The sequence below is a fragment of the Melospiza melodia genome, chromosome 1 (genome assembly GCF_035770615.1).
Source record: "Melospiza melodia melodia isolate bMelMel2 chromosome 1, bMelMel2.pri, whole genome shotgun sequence".
NCBI lineage: Eukaryota > Metazoa > Chordata > Aves > Passeriformes > Passerellidae > Melospiza > Melospiza melodia.
Genome location: NC_086194.1, coordinates 88428325 through 88444948, shown reverse-complemented (window position 1 = coordinate 88444948; position 16624 = coordinate 88428325). Strand labels below are relative to the sequence as shown.

At 45.2% G+C, this 16624-nt stretch overlaps 2 long non-coding RNA genes across 2 annotated transcripts in view; both read right to left on the bottom strand.

Moving 5' to 3' along the window:
• The window catches only part of LOC134420854 (uncharacterized), a 56633-nt gene extending 48603 nt beyond the window's left edge, over positions 1-8030 (bottom strand). The window contains exons 1-2 of the long non-coding RNA XR_010028432.1: positions 7837-8030; positions 1089-1162 (exon numbers count right to left, since the gene is read on the bottom strand). This is a non-coding gene — a long non-coding RNA (uncharacterized LOC134420854). The remainder of the gene's footprint in view (positions 1-1088; positions 1163-7836) is intronic.
• Positions 1-16624, bottom strand: part of LOC134420844 (uncharacterized) — a 155238-nt gene that overhangs the window by 106630 nt on the left and 31984 nt on the right. The gene's annotated exons all lie outside the window — the stretch shown is intronic.

Here is a 16624-nt window from a genome sequence, read left to right as displayed (position 1 = left end):
TCATTTTTTATCATGATTCTCAGATCTCTCCAAACTTTAAGGGGGGAAAAGGATGATGAGGGAAACAAGTTCAAAGAGCACATTTTAAATATGAAGTATCAGTCATATTTACACATATTTTATATTCACAGAGGAAAAACTGTTCCTTGCTTTGAAGCCCCATGAGAAGTAACACAAATTATATTCCAAGTGCAGCACATCCCCAAACCATCTCATTCCAGGAGCCTTTGTGGCTGACATAACTGATGGGTAGATAGATAACCAAGCACAGGGCAGCACATTAGGATCTTGGCTTGGAGAGTGTAGAGACCTGTTTGGGATCCTGCCATGGAGTAGGGTTGAGTTATGATTTGAAAAGGTATAGGCAGGAATAAGGGACACAAGAGGCTCCTGGAGCTGAGCACAACTTTACAAAGGCTGGTCACAAGCATTGGACTGCATTACTCATGTTGGAGAGGTTCAGCATGTACAGCTGGGGCAGCTGTGGCTCACATCTGGCCACCCAGAAGCTCTGACATATGGCCTCCATCCTACACACCCACATTCTGCAGCTCAAACAAATTCCCGAGCTGCCAAAGGATCCCTGGTGCACAGATGACCAACACCTCAGAGCGGCCAAGAGCTAGCAGCAAGGGAGAGTCTCTTGTTTTCTTCTTGTGCAGCAAAACTCTCACCTGCTATCCCAGCAACAGAGAGCAAGTCTGAGAAGACCTGCTCACACAGGGAGGTTTACCCCAGCTGAATGTGAACCAGCAAGCACACAAGAGGAGATAGAGCACATTAAATACATTGCTCTTTCAGCCCATTTCTACTACACCCTGGTTTGGAGAGGGGAAAAAAGAAAAAAGGAAAGAGAGAAGGCCAAGGTGTTCATCACAGCTTTGACTGACACTCCCCAAAGCAGGTTTCAAAGTATACTGTTTTGGAAACAATTCATCTAAGACATCATCATTGCTGCCTTTTAGGTGACATAAACAATAAAATAGTATCACTATACAGACACAGGAACTTCTTTTTCTCCTCATGCCAGCAGCTCTTCAACTTCATCCAACCCCCATGATTCCCATGAGACATCAGAAGAGCCATACCTTGAGGAGAAGCTAACAAAATTCCATCCAGCAGCAGCATTCATGAAAGAGTCCACTTGCTCAGCTCAGTTTCACTGCAATCACACAACAAAACCATGACTAAAACCCAAATTCCTGCCACCAAGCTTCTTGGTCTGTTATCTGATGAAAGATTCAGCAGATTAAAAACAGACACAGTGCTAGTTCAAGCACTTGTATTTGAAACTGATCCCATAATAGCCAAGATCCTCTTAGCCAAATTCAACAAATTCTTCAGATGTGCCCTTATAGCCTTGGGCACATCTGAAGGAGCCTGCAGGCCCACAACAGCAAACAAGTGAGCTTTTGCCTCCACACAGTACAGAGGCTCCCCCAGAGCATCTGCACCAGAATCTGCAGCAAGAGGTCTCAGCTGACTGAAAAATAGGAATTCAATCTCTAAAGCAACAAACTTCTGGCCCTTGAGATCTTCTGACCCTTCACTGCCCACCTCACACATGAACATTGCAGAACCTCGCTCCCAGCACCAGCTGAACAGCATTTGGCTTCCTATCAGAAACCTGCCTGCCCATTTCTATGGGAATTAAACTGAAAAACCAACACTACATCTTAAACTCAACTCCAGTTTAAGGGGTGGAATGTTTCTCCATAGCAGGAGAAAGGTTTGTCATACCACAGAGATGGGGAGATGTGTTGTCTAAAGATCTTTCAGGGGTTGGAAGCTCAAGATCTCTGCTGTTCTCTAAATTAAAAAAGGCCTTTACTCCTTCAGCCTAAGAATTGCCTTGGTTTCTTCCTTGAATTCCTGTTTCTAATCTGACCCCATTTTGGCACAGCCAAGCAACAAAACCAGAGTTCATCTTCACTGATCCCAGCACAGCAAAAGAATCCCTTGCTGTCCCAGAAGATCTATGGTATATTCACGCTAGCACACCTGAATTCTAATACATCTGGCAGCTACTGCAGTCATCTTTCTGAAGGAGCCTTAAAAAGCTTAATAAGGGCTCTGTAGCAAGAACCAGGCTCTGAACACAGCTCAGCTGTGCACAGGTAAGAGCAATATTCTCCAGAGATGTGCAGCCTGAGAAAGAAGGTGGTGGGGTTTTGCTAAAACAAAGATCTGCACATTTCCACACAGATCTCCTTGAAGTGAGGGGTATGAGGCACAAGTGAAGTCAAATTCAGGGCCAAAATCTCAGCTCTTGCTGGCAAGATTGCCTGAATTGGAAGTGTCTTTATGCTGTTACTTCTGTTATGTTGAAACATGTTACTCTTTCCATAAAAATCCATTGCTTAAATTTCTCATATACCATCTCCTATGCTCTCCAGTGCAGCTCTAAAATAATCCCAGTGTGGCTGCATTTTGTTATTTTGATGGTGTTCTGCAGCATGAGAAAAGAAAGTAGGGGAAGCAGGAACATCTAAATGATGCTATTGCAACTGAAATCAAGTTTTTGTCCCAAAAGACACAAGGGAAGGTAAAGTATCTTATCTTTAGCCTCAGCTCTTATGTAATGGACCATGATGAAGAATCCACCTAGAGCACAAACTCCAATCTCTTTCATGGATCATTCTGAAGTACCCTTCCCAGGACTGAAAAATGCTTCAGTGAGACAGATGGGATGGGAGTCTGCTCCCCAGGAGCCCCCACAGGGCTCAGGCAAACACAATGATCAGTGTGCTACAAATACACTCACTGATCAGCTAAAGCTGAAATAAAACAGCTACTACAATGTTTCCACCAAGTCATGCACACTCCAGTCACAGGGACTTCTGTGTCCCAGCAGGCAAAGTCCCAAACTGCCAGACACGAACAGATCTCCCCCCACTCCTTCATCCCAGCACATCCCCAGCTCAGTGTGAAGGTCCACCCACAAAGCCAGCTCTCACCCAGCCTCCTTACAGGGCTCTAACTGCTGAGACCCTCATTTCTGTGCAGCAGTAGCATGGAGCATATGCTACAGGGATCAAGCAGCTGAGAACAGGAAAGCCCTCCCAGACCTCACATATGGATGCAGGACCTTCCTCATGCAGTGCAAGAATGCAGACTGTGGCAGATATGAGGGCAGAAAGTCACACATTTTACCCTGGAAGGGCAAGGGGGAAGTCTTGCTTGAATTGCTCTGTCAGCCTTACAGATTGCTTCCGTTTCCCCTCAACACCCACACTGCCAGGAGGCCTCAAAAAAGTACTCTGGCCTAGCATTGGCTGGATAATGTGGAGCCATTTAAAAATAAAATTGTAAAAAATATATATTATGAAGCAATCCTCTGCAGTCTAACACCCACAGCATTAACTTCCTGCTGCCTGCTCTCTTCCCTTGCTGCTCAGCCCAGTCTCCCCTTGGAGGCAGACTCTCTCTGGTGCTTCAGCACTGCCCTGACCCAGGAAGGAATTGCTGTTCATACCACGAGAGCTACATGCAAGCCCATCTTCACTCTTGCCTCTCTAGTGCAAACATATTATGAGCTGGCCTTAAAATGAATCTGAACTCAAGCACACAGATGTCTACAACAATCTCCCCAACAGAGTACAAAATAAATAAAAGAAATACAAAATGGACAAAACAGGTAAGGAGAAAAAGAAAAAAAAAATGGAAAGAAAGTCAGAAGTAAAGCTGCTTTTGTTCTGCCCTTAGCACAAAGTGAGATGCAAGATGTTTGCATAGAAAGATCCCAGCATTGAGGACTTAAAAACCTACTCCTCCCTCTGTTTCTCTCATGAGAATACTCTGTTTCTCACCCATGTACCTCCTCCCAGAAACTCTTCAAGTATTTCCCCAGCCAGTGAGACTGAACAAGAACACCACATTCAGCAAGTGAGCCCCCTCCACCAGACATCAGCCATGGAGCCTGAAAGGATCAGAGAGGAGATGTTTGTTTCAGCCAAGAGACTCATTGCCAGGAGGGATTCAAGCAGCTCTTGTTGGAGGAGAGAGGGGGAACCCCGACCAAAGAGATCAGTCAGAGAAGAGGCTCCGGAAGGGAAGAGCCTGGGGCTCAAGGTGATTTCTGCCAGCGGGCTATTTTGTTGATAAGGATTACACAGCTACTCAGTCTGCCAGACATGAGCCTGCAAATGGTAAAGCATTCCCTGTTGGCCCTGTGATAGTACCTATACCATCTAGTTATACAATAAGCCTCAGGTTGTTTTCCTAAACCAGGCAGTTGCTGGCAAAGCTAAAATATAAGCTACTGTTGTCCCACACTGCAGTAAAGCAGCCTCACAGAATTTCTCTCTCCCTGCTGATACTTTCTTCTATACAGCTGCACAGACGATACTGACGGCTCAATGCAAGATCAGGGCACTCCCAGTCCAAGCAGGGAACAACTTAAAAGGAGGTTCAAACTCCAACCACTTTGATCAGGGGAGTGGCTCCAGAGCCAAAATAAATGTTTGCTGATAATCCCATGCCCTGTTTGCTTGTGTGGCTCCCATTTTATTAGCCTTCCTATGGTAAATTTTACAGCTGGGGTTAGCAGAGTGATAAAATGCACAGATTATATTCTTCACTGTTGCTGGTCTGCTTCTCCCCAATTTAATGCAGCTTTACCTTGAAAAAACAAACACTTTGATCCAGGATGCTCTCTTGCCCCTTGCAAACATTCACCTCCTTCTACTACCCGACAGTCATCAGTTTGGAGAACAACAGCCTGCTCCAGGGTGGGAGGAGAGCAAGTCACAATCAGATTTCCCTACTGAATGCTCTTTACAAGAGCACTCAAATCAGAGATCCTCCTCAATCACTGCACCACTGACAGTGATTTTCCCCTCCCTCCTCGCAATGTTCTGCCTGGGCTCCAACAGGACCCCTCAGATGTTGAAGTACAAATAAATGTAGGATCCAGACCACAGAAACTTATTGGCATCCTATGATTTGATTTCTCACACCATCATCACTGAAGCAGAAACTTCAGTGTCTATGCAGTAAGTTTTGCCCCAAACAGAATACTGTAACTTTCATCTCCTCATTCTTGATTTATTCAAGTTATGTCCCAGCTATTTCTCATTCTGAAAGCCAACAGAGAAGCCAGCAGAAGAAAGGGACCTGCTTTGCCTTTATTTTTCCAAATTCAAACTCCTCAGATTGAAAACTGTACTAATCCGCATAATTTAGCTGGAGATACCTTTGTTCTATCTATATAAAAATCAAAGATGAACCAATTTATTAAACTGTGGCACAACAAAAGCTGAAGAAGCTGTCAGCAGCTCTCTAGTCCCAACATGGAATTCCTATTGCTTTGTAGCAGACTAAGAAATTACTGTTCAGCCTTTAATGTTGAATTTTATGAATGGAAAATGGTTTTGCCCCAGAGCTTGTATTTATTATTCATAGCTTGGTCTGCTCCCTAAAAACAGGAAAGCAACATCAAATTCAAGGCCTCCCTGGATTCCTAGGGAACTACAGACCAATCCAGATCAGGAACATACAATATTTTTCCATTCCTAAGTCTTTTGTCAGCATCTCCAAGGGTAAACAGATAACAAGAAGCATTAGAGTTCAGAAGAACATTGGTACCTTGTGGATGATGAATACAAACAAACAGGCCTAAAGCCACTACTGCAATGAGCTTTGCTACTGCAATTGCAGAAGGTGGGAAGCAAATAATACTGCAGGATTCTTTCACCTCCAAGTCACTGCTGCTTGCTCACACAAGTGAGGGCTGTCTACAGCAATTCTTCTATAGTGCTGTCTACAATAGCAAACTGCTCCCACTGGCCAACAACGACAACAAAAAAGAACAATATAAGCAAAAAGCTCAAGTACAGCCAAGCTAAGAAAAATACTCAAGTAGACTCTTAGGTATCTCTGGATTTAACCACATCAGAGTATTCTATAGGGGGAAAACAAATTTTTAAAGATCAGTCTTAGTCCAACTGTGATAACAATTCAGGAAAATTTTTCTATGTTGACTTGACTGAAATAAACTGTCTGTGCAGACCTTCATATAACTGATATTAGCCTCAGTATTGAGAGGCAGTTTCTCTGCTAATTTTCTGGGGTTTACTTTCCCCTTGGGATGAAATCTCAAACACAGGTGAGACTGAGACTGAGCTAACAGATAAGTATTAAATTTTGAAGATTTTCTGCTTGAAGTCAGGGGACGCAGCCAGATCAAGCAAAGTACTTTTGTCTGGAAAGACCAGTGGCTAAAGAATGGATTAAATGGAGGAACCTTCCAGACACAGACTGGGACCACACAGCAGAGAGGACTGGTACAACAAAAACTCACCACAAGCTATTTGAAAGAAAGTCCAAAACTATAAAGTAAAGGTACACTTTACAAAATGGGCACTTCAGCAGCAAAATTGGCTGAAGGAATTCCTGTTTGTGTCAAGACACTAGACTTGCACTGTAGTCTTATTTACTTATTTTAAGTTCAAAAAATTCTCTGGCCTGGCTCATACCACAAAACCTTCAGCTGGGCCAAAGGATTGAGGTGCCAAGGTACAGCATTGCTCACATCCAAACCACTGCTCAGGCTTCTGCATTGCCCCAGTGCAGTGCTGCTCAGGAGGCACTATCACACTACCACAGCAATGTCAAGATGTTCCTGCCTCCTCTCCTTCTTCAATAGTTACTACACCAACAGGAAACACCACAGAATGAGATGAAAGAGAGGAGGATGGGGAACACTGTGAAATCGGATATAAATTCAAAGAACTTTCCAAAGTGGTACATCAGAGGGAAGATTAGAAAGCCAGTCTGCCGTATTGCATAAGTGATTACATTTTGTACCATCTAGAGAAAAAAAAAACCCAGCACCCATGCTGTTAGTGGAATGTCTGCAAAGCTAAATTGTTTCCTTAGAGAGGGAAAAGCTGCCTATACCTATAATGTCCTGTACCTCTCTAAGTGCTCTTGAGACCACGTTGAAGCAGCTGATGGGCCTCAGGAAGTGCACACTGCTGATGAAGGCCTGCCCCAGCTGCCCTGGGAGCCATCACAAACAGCATCCACAGCGAGCAGAGCAGTGAGGTCCCTGGGGCTGTGCTCATGGCCGTGCCTCCTCAGCTGTGCACTCCCTTTCCTTCCCTTGCCCCCACACGAGGTTCATTCTGCTCTGCTGCACACCTGCTCACAAACTACACCAGCAGAAAGCTGCTCACCTCTGCCTTGGCTTTCTTCTTGGACTGGCTCTGCAAGGGTCACATAAGTTCTGTAGCCACAAGTGGGGAAAAAAGGTGGGAGGTTAAGAAATGGCTAAACTGCTGTGGGACTGCTGCTCACATGTGGGGCAGTCCTGAATCCTACTCAGCTTCGTGGAAACTCAAGTACAACAGCAAAAATAATTTTGTGAATCCAGTCCTCTAGGGAAACCAAGGTGCCCTCCAAAGCTGAGACCCTGTTCTACCGGCATCCCTAAGGGCAGCTTTTTCCACAATATCCCAAGCTACAGCTTCTCGGTCCCAGGCAAGTCCTAGCTCTCCAGCTGATCCCTTCCCCATCTCGAGGAGGAGCCAAGATGTCACCCTCATGTCATCTTAGCTCAGGAGATATTTGCAGCAGGACCCAGTGCAGGCCCAGCAGGGCTGCCTGCCTACATCCCTGCTGCCTTGTGCAGCAGGCCCAGGTCCTGTGCTAATCAGAGGCCAAGAGGATGGGACAATGGCTACCCCCTTAAACCAGGAAAATCTGGTTCTGTTCTAAGGAGAAATCTTTACAAGAGTGCCATAGAAAAGGTGATTTCATTTCAAAGTATCTTCTTTTTTTTTTAATTAGCATGAAATTTAAATATCAGCATTTGGACAATAGATCTGACCTTACCGAAGAGAATCTCTCCTGTCATCCCCATCCCACTGTGAGTCAAAACATTTTATGTTCTGAGGTCCCCCATCCCTGGGGAAGGAGGTGAGATCAGAGCTTCTTTTCATCCAATGCAACAAAAAACCTCCAAACAAACAAGCAAACAAACAAAAAGATGTAGGTGCTTGCATGAAGTGGAAAAATCCTGTTTGGGCCAGCCTATGCACACCAAAGTCCGTTCTGGGCTGCTGCACTGACCAGGCCGAAAGCTGCAGATGATTTTCCCCTTTGCAGCCCTCAGCGTCCATCGCTTGGCGAGAAATCCGTGCTGGGTCTCCAGGGCTGCCGCCGGTAGCGAGTAGGTGTGGGACACGTCAGTGGGAAGTGGGACACCCCTCCCTGCCCGGGCCAGCCAGGAGGTGGCACTCTTAAACTGCTGAGCCTTCCCACTACACTGGATTTTTGTCGGGTTTTTTCCTCCACTCCTACCTCCCCCCAGTAATCTGTTTTCCTGCCTTGAGAATGGCGATACACCATAGCAAAGACTCGGCTAAAAAAGAAAAAAGCTCGTTAAGCAGACGATGGCTTTGTGATTTCACGATTGTTCCCCTCTCGCATAAAGGGCTGCCCGGCTGAGAGGAAGAGGTTTACTCGGTGTAAAGTGATGTTATACAACTTTCTCCCTCTAGCAAGTGCCGGAACTGTTCTGATTTAACCCTCTGACACCTTGACCCAGCCCATTCAAAGTCCCTTTTTAAATTTCTTTTAAGCGGCCTACACCCTTAACGCCCAGCAATGCAGAACACTTACCGAGCCCTGACCCAGCAGGCAAACTACAAAAGCGCTTTATCTCGAGGGACGCGTTATCGCCCGGCTCCCGCTCCCTGAGCAAACAGCAGCGCTGGCCGGGGACAGCCCGGCTCCTCTGCCCGCTGCCCGGGCTGCTGGACACTGGGACAGCGCTGACCTACCCCCTCGGCAGTGTGTACCACCATTTGCTCAGCTGGGGGGACAGTCTTTCCTCATAGGACTCAGCAAGTCCCTAATCCCCGGGGAGGAGGCAGCGGTGCCGCAAGGTTTTCCAGAACGCACGTCGGCACTTTCATGTCCCAGCAAGGCCCCGCGGGAGCACGGCTTGTTCACTGAAGGGAGGTGACTGAACAAGCTGCTGCAGTTCACAGCAGTGCTTTGACTCTCAGTGAATCTGTAATAAAGCTCCAAGTGGGCAAAACATTGTCAAATGTTCATTGTCAAAACTTCACGAAATTGTCTCCATTCACGCTTTGATAAAGCAGACACCAACTTTCTTCATAGACATCCCTCCCCATCAGCAACATTCACTACAGTGCAAAGCCCCATCATGCAGGAATTATTAATATTTCTGCAACTTTTTCATCATCTGTTTTTAAGAGCAAGATGAGAATGAGAACATATATGCTGGATTTTTACTTCTCAAACTTGTTCAGCAGCCGTGGAAGCAACAGGTGGAAAGTAACTAGCCAGCCGTGACCCCTGGCTCTCCCTGAGCTGCATCTGGCCGTGGCTGGAGGGAAATCAGTGGTCAGAGGCTCAGCATGGGAACTGCTCATCTACACCATTTCTACTTTCAGGGCTTCAGAGAGTTCACAAATGAGTGCTGCTCCCTTGAGTAAGGAGGTCCTCAACTGCTCAGCCTGCCTTTTTCAAGTAACAGCCCAGATGAGTCATAGCAAAGATTGCAGTGTCTGTGTCTTTTTTTAGTGAGTTAAAAGTTCTCATGGCCACTTTTTTCTTTCCTGAAACTTGGCCCTTTTCTACCCCAACTGCAGAAACTACCAGCAAATAGGGCTTTGTGAGCCAGGTACTCTGGGACAGCAGTGGCTAGACAGGCCACAGGTTCTTCTCACCACATGAGCACCTTTCCTGGACATCACACGTCACACACAGATGGAAGAGCCAACCTGTGTATGTGCAGACAGCTCGACACTTCCCAGAAACACTGCCTTTTTTGTAGGCACTCAGACAAGCCTGTGCCCACCCTGCTTTCCACTAAGGCCATCAGAATGGTACCACCAGCTCAGCATCTGAGCTGGTGGCAACAGAGAAAATAATTTTCCAGGAGCTCCTGGGATTCATTATAGAAACTACCCACAAGCACTGATTTTTCTGGAAATCAAGCCAATTGCCAGCTTTCCCGAGGGCCTGGCAGCCTCTCCTCTCCCACTGAGAGAGCTCACACCTGGCCTCCTGATACAAAAAAAGACCATCATGAAACACAGATGGGGCTGTAGTGCCTCAGCTGCAAGAGCACTGCCAGGACACCATTTAAGAGTAGCCCACTGCCTGCTTTGAAGGGCTCTCTAAACAGGTGACAAGGACCGAGCCAGAAGCCTTAGAAATTGCCCCACTAGGACCTTACTTGTCAGAGCAAATCTAGTGTCATACACCAACACAGTCCAAGTGCCTTGCAAATAGAAAGTTTCCAGCTGGACAATCATCTTGATTTTTATCAAAGCCACTTTTCTAGGACTTTACCACATGAGGAGATATTTATCACTGAAGTGTTAATGGCTTAAGTATCATTTGTGTCCATAGTAAGAGATGATTTCAGCCGACATTGACAAGACAGAGTTGTCTCAGAACTAGAGCAGCACTAACCCCTGCACAGTGCAATTGTTACCCCTTCTGAACTCTGCAGCCAGCCAAAAATGCAGGGAGTGGTAAGTTTCCATTACAAGCAGATTTGGTAGCTGAATGGGGTGTTCCCTCCATTCCTTGCAAGAATGCACAAATTCCTTTTTTCTCACCCCCCAAGGATGACACAGGAGAGATCAAACAAGCAATGTATTTGCTCATATTCTCATCTCACCTTTTGAAATTCATTTAAACTCTGTTTAAAAGCCTCTTCAGACTCTGACAATGGCCCTGGCTATTCCTGCTGCAGGACTCAAGGACACTGCCAGCTGTGGGCCACTAACCCTTTCTGTGCCAGAAATTACTGCCCTGCAGAGCGAATAACTGAGCACAGTATATATTGCTGCCAAGCCACCTCCAGTAGCAGGCTGGTGTGCTAACAAGCCTGATAATAATACCAGGCCTTAATAGACCTGCTCAGCTCCTGCAGCAGATACACAGCTCCTTCGTTAACAGCTTCAGCTGCCAACACAAGAGTCACCAGATTTTGTTCCTCTGAGAATCACGCTCAGATCACTGGCCCTTACATCCTCATAACCCTTGTTTGCAGCTGAGCTTCTCCCTCAGGCCAGCACAACCATCCCTGCCGTCCCACAGCAAGCTGATGCTACTGAGGAAAAAAAAAAAATATATATAAGGAAGAGAAAAAGAAGGGAAAGACAGAAACAGGCAAAAGGGGGCAGGGAGGAAGAAAAAAGAGGGGAAAAGAGGTCAGAGGAGATGAAGAATACTGTGTTTGTGTCTCCTTAGGCAGCTCACTTCATAATGAGGAAGGAGGAACAGAGGAAAGGGGAGAGTTGGAAAGTGTGTTCAGTAGCAATTAGCCATTAGGATACACTTCCTCAATCATTACAAGAACACCATTTTTCTTTCCTCAGTCCTTTCACACTTGAAAAGCCAATAGCCAGCTGAAGCCCCTGATGCCCATCATTTGTGAGGGAGGAGTTCCAGTATTTCTACCTTCAGGTAGCATTAGGGATCTTAACTCTTTCCTACTTCTGCCACTAAAGGGGAGCAGTGTGTGCAGATTCTCCTTCCACCACCAGTTTCAGTGAAGTTTGCAGTTTGAGTTCTGTTTGCAGTTTGACCTCAGTCTATTCATGTCTGCAGCAGCCCTTGCTGAAATCAATATAAAAGATCCCCAATTAAGGTGGGAATTAAATTCCTTCTCTTTCCAAGCAGCCTTGAAGTATTTCTTTCTGTTCTTTAACACTGCTGCATCCTTCATGAAAGGAGAGGCCTGAAATGGCCCCTTCTACTTCTATTCCATTTCACCAAAGTGAAAATAGAGGAGGATGAGCCTGATCTGAAAATTGTACTCCAATCTGTGTTGCCCCAAATAAGGCCAAGAGATGTTTTCAAGAGGTTTAATTCTGCCTTCTTTTGTTGGGATTTTAAGGCTGCTCTCAAAAGTATTATTATTAAATTGGGTTTCTGTTTTTTTACAGGGTAGACACTTGTGGCTTGAGAAATACTTGATCTTTTTCCATGAAAGGGAGAAATTAGGTGTGCTTCCTTCAAGTATGGGATGGGATTTCCCCCCCTGACACCCCAACTCTAGGAATACAAAATAAACATGGCCTTATCTGGTCTGGCAGAGATCAAGATGTTTTCAAGGCTGAGTATCACATGCTCTCATGACTTTTGTGAAAAAGAAGAGTACTGAATATGCTTCTAAATACTCCTAAACACTTGGGCACTAAAAGTACTAACTGCATTCGTTTCTTTATCACCATGATGCCTTTTAGGCTGGTCAAAAGCTCTGTGTTAAGATATAATAAGAAGAACTTGTTTACTGCATTCTAACAAAAGGGAACTCCCTCTTTTTTTCTACGTTACAGAACTTTTAAAAAAATCTTAATCATGCTTGCTCTCACACTGCACTAACAGCTGACTCAGAAGACCCTGAACTATTTTGCCTGTTGTTTGGACTCAGTAAAGGAAAAAGCAAGCAGCTACATTATGAAGAGTCTGTTAGATACCCAGGTCATTGTCATTTTAAGTGCCAGTGTTCTTAATAAAAACACAAAAGTGATGGGCCCATATTCATTCCCTTATGTTCAGTATTCCAGAGACTGAAATCCATGACAGAATTATTATCTCTGTTTTGTTTCCCAGGGAAGCTGAGGCCAGTAGCACAGCTGGGAATCTCCTACACTTCCAGATTGCCAGCCCAGCATCCCCACTAGAAACTAACTGTCCCTTTCCTGTCTCTGACATGCCTCTGGATCCTCAAGCAAGAGGCTGCCCTAAGAGGAAGCAAGGAGCCAGCCCGTGACTCACCTGCTCTCAGACTAGTTTCATCCATCTCTCTCCTCCAGCAGGGAGGGAGAGGGGCCGTGCCAGCTCCCCACCGGCACAGGCTAGGGCAGTGCAAGACCTCAAAGCCTTGTGAGTGCCCAGGGCTGGCTCTGCTGCAGCCAGGGCCAGGCACAGGCACGGTGTTGGGGGCTGTGCCAGCACACACAGTGCCTTTCCCAGCCCTGCTGAAGCACCAGGTGTGCTGCTGAACCAGACCGGGCGCGGCTCTCACCATTACAGCCGGTCCCGAGATCCTTCACCTTGAGTCAGCCGCTGGCAGGGCTCCCAGAGAGGCAGTCTGCTTTGCATCTTCCATCCCAGGGCAGCCCTGGCACTGGGGAGAGGATGGGCACACAGTGCTGCACCTCTGTTCCAGGACAGCCTTACAAATCCTTTTGGCTAATGCACACTTCTGTGTGCATTATTAGGAGGGAATAAACAGTGTCTAGAAGGCACTGAATCAAAACAGGGTTAAACTGCTGGGATAAACATGCACCAACCCATATGAACGAACTGCTACAAGCTGACAATGGGTTTTTATCTGGTTAGCACTGTGCTCATCAATTAATTACAGACCAGCATGTCCATAGTTTCTCTGTGATTTAGTCAAGTCAATTTTCCAAAACACTTTTAACTAACCCAGTCACAAGCGAATATGTAGAAACATTTTTCATGGTCAGGGACAGCAGAGTACAGTCGGAACTCTCAGTGCACATAAATGCAGCCCTTCCAAATGCATTACAGAAACTTGCTGGGGCTGCTTACAGTACCCATGCCCACCCCGACCCTCTTGCAGGGGCTGCTGCACTCCCCAGTGATGCTGGGGGAAAGGGAATACATGCCTGCAACTTATTTGCCTTATGTTGGAAAGGGTAACATTAAGACTAAACTGCTGAGGAAGGTTTGTGTTCAGCCCCCAGCCTGCAAAAGGAAGGTAACAAACAGCTGAGGAGCAGTAGCATCTTAAACAGCTGCAGCTGTTTCCCCAGTGAACGTGATTCAGAGCCACAGTGTTCAAGAGCTGAAGCTCAGAACATAGCAACGATTCTTGCAAAATATTTTGCTTCTTGTCTTTTTTTTTTTTTTTTCTTCTCCCCCACACAGCTTTTTAACCTCTTGGTGCCTATGCTGAGTTCCTCCCAAAAATAGGTCTCAGGGTGGAACATACTTGCCACTTGATCCATGGCTTGCTAAATTTAGCCAAACACAGACTGCCTGTATAAGATGGGTCTCTTGAAATGTCAGTAGCCACAAGTAAAGTTGCCAATGTCATCCAGGAAGTGGGACACCACGGCAGTTTTATTTTTTACTTAAAATAATAATAAAAAGAAACTTTCATACTCTGTGGAGATGCAACCATAAATTTGATTCCAAAAAGCAGAGAGAGTAAAGAAAAGACAGACTTTAACAAAGCAGCGCTTGAGCCAGAAGAAAACCTTTGTTTTAACATATGTAGAAGATATTAACTCTTTGTATTTGACTAGAATCACTAAAAGCTGAAAAAGACAACAACCCATCTCAACTAGCTTTTGGTATTACAGGGTTAAAGTAGAAAACAGACTGATGGTCTAGAGGAAGGAAGAACTTGGACAGAAAAGAATACACAACACACAATTCTACCTTCTAAAGTTATTAAGTGTTTGATGTCGACCTCTAACTTTATAAATACATGACTTCTGAAAAAATATCAAATGCCCAACTGGTTCTCCATTCAACAAGGCATCATGATTCACAAAACCAGTATTCCCAGGAGAGATATGGAAAACTTAGGAGGAGTGACACCACAGGCTGCTAAAAAGCCTTTCTTTTGCAGTCCCTAGGCAGTTTTTCTCCCTGTACTCCCTGCAAGGAGACAAGTTCTGACACTCAGCATCAGCCTTGCTGTAAGTATTCCCAAAGTAGCTTTAAAAATTATATATATATATATGGACAGTCACCTATGAACTTAAGCCCATGTTTAAAGAATTAAAAATAAACAATATACTTCTTTAAAAATTATCTGGCAACAGTACCTTTAGAACAAGAGAAGCTCCTGTAGATGGAGTATCAGATCAGTTTATCTCTCCATGAAGGAAAAGACAGGAACCTGAACTAGGAATTATGCTTCCAGCCTGCTCTTCTCCCACTTCCATCCTTCCTAAAGGGAAAACAAGAGCTGCTAGTGAGGCTAACTCAGTTAGGGGCCAGTCCTTAAGGCAAGCAAGATCTGAATAAATATCCTTGGCTCCACTTTGCAAATCCCTGCCTGCATCCACAGACAGCCCTGCCAGGCTCTGTCAGGTCTTACAGCTTGGAAATTGCCCCAGTTGTTAATAAGCCCCTCTCTATCAGCATGTAGGACCAGACACCTGCTACACATTCAGGAACATGAACCACTTGCTGGGAGCTCAGTTCACCTCAGGGGAGGAGGAATCTAAACATGAATGTGATTAAGGAATTGTTAGCGTGCAAAATCATCATGGTTGGCACCCAAAGCATAGAGAAAAGCTAAGCAAAAGCAGAGCTCAGCTGGCCCAGAGCTGCTGAGGCTCCCATCCCAGGATGTACAATCACATGAGGGCCTAAAAGCTGGAGGATGTTAGGAAGCAAGTCTGAATGCAGGGCTCTGAGACGAGGCTGGAGTATGGCTCAAGAACTGTCTTGTTGTGTTGGCAGAAGTGATGTCTCATATGTCAGCCAGTAAAATGTGATATTGCACTCTCCTGGCAAACAGAGACCCTAGCATTTAAGATGCCTTTGGGGAATAACCTGTTACATCTCAAATTTAGCTAACTGTCTGGGTAACACAGAGCTATTTTCAAGATGAAGATGCCTGAACTTATCCTACCAGAGACTGAGGCAAAGGAATGAGAGATTAACTGTGAAAAATGTATGCATATGGAGAAATAGGGCTGTTATTCAATATCATGCAACGTTTTCCCACTTGAAGAGCTGCCTGACTCTTCAGATAGATAAGCTTCTGGCTGTGATGGGATGGTTGTGGGAAGGGATAATGCAGGATTCCAGACAGCTGTGGGACAAGAAAGCGTTCACTATGCAACCGGTGGTAGAGATGCTACAGTGTTTTGTCATCAGTATTTTGCAGAACCCTCCATAAACTGTTGACTGACTTGCCCAAAGTCACAGGTAATTACCTTCATATCCAATATAAATTTGTCAGATGTGGGTGTCACTGATACTGAGACACTGTAATTTGCATCCTTTCTGGCATTCAGTGATCAGTAAAATAATCCTAACTATGTGCAGAGAATGATTATGACAGGAAAAAGGGGAAGATGCATGATTAAAACTGGAGGGTGGAGCCAACAGCATCAAAATTGTGCTGATTCATCTTCCCCATATTTTATATTTTAAACTTAAGCTCTTTTCCTCCCTCTGCTAAATATCGCTAGGGTAACTGAAGATCCAGCAGGTATATAGTTTCACAGTCCCCAAGGCAGCAACATAAAAACATTCACCTTTTTTTCAGCTTGCTTAGAACTTTTGGAGTCCTGATGGCCACAGCACAAATCAGAAAACTCAAGAGAGCTCCTTGGAGATGTTCACCAGCGTAAAAGCTGCAAGCTAAAAAGGAAGTAGGGCCTTTATTCTTAAATAGTTCTTATTTAATTCTAATATCTAACAATCAGTTGGATGAAAATCTCTCTTTGTTTAACATTCAACATCTGCTGTTTTATTAATGCCTCCATAAGCTACTAATCTGGGTTCCCCAAGGAAGACCTCCAGCAATAAAACTCTGAAAGAAATATCAGATCCTTAAAACTGTGGGCCTTTTTTCTGTAAGGGGTGGGAGGGAGGGATGGAGCAGCAGGTTCAGAAGTACTTTCCAAAGTTT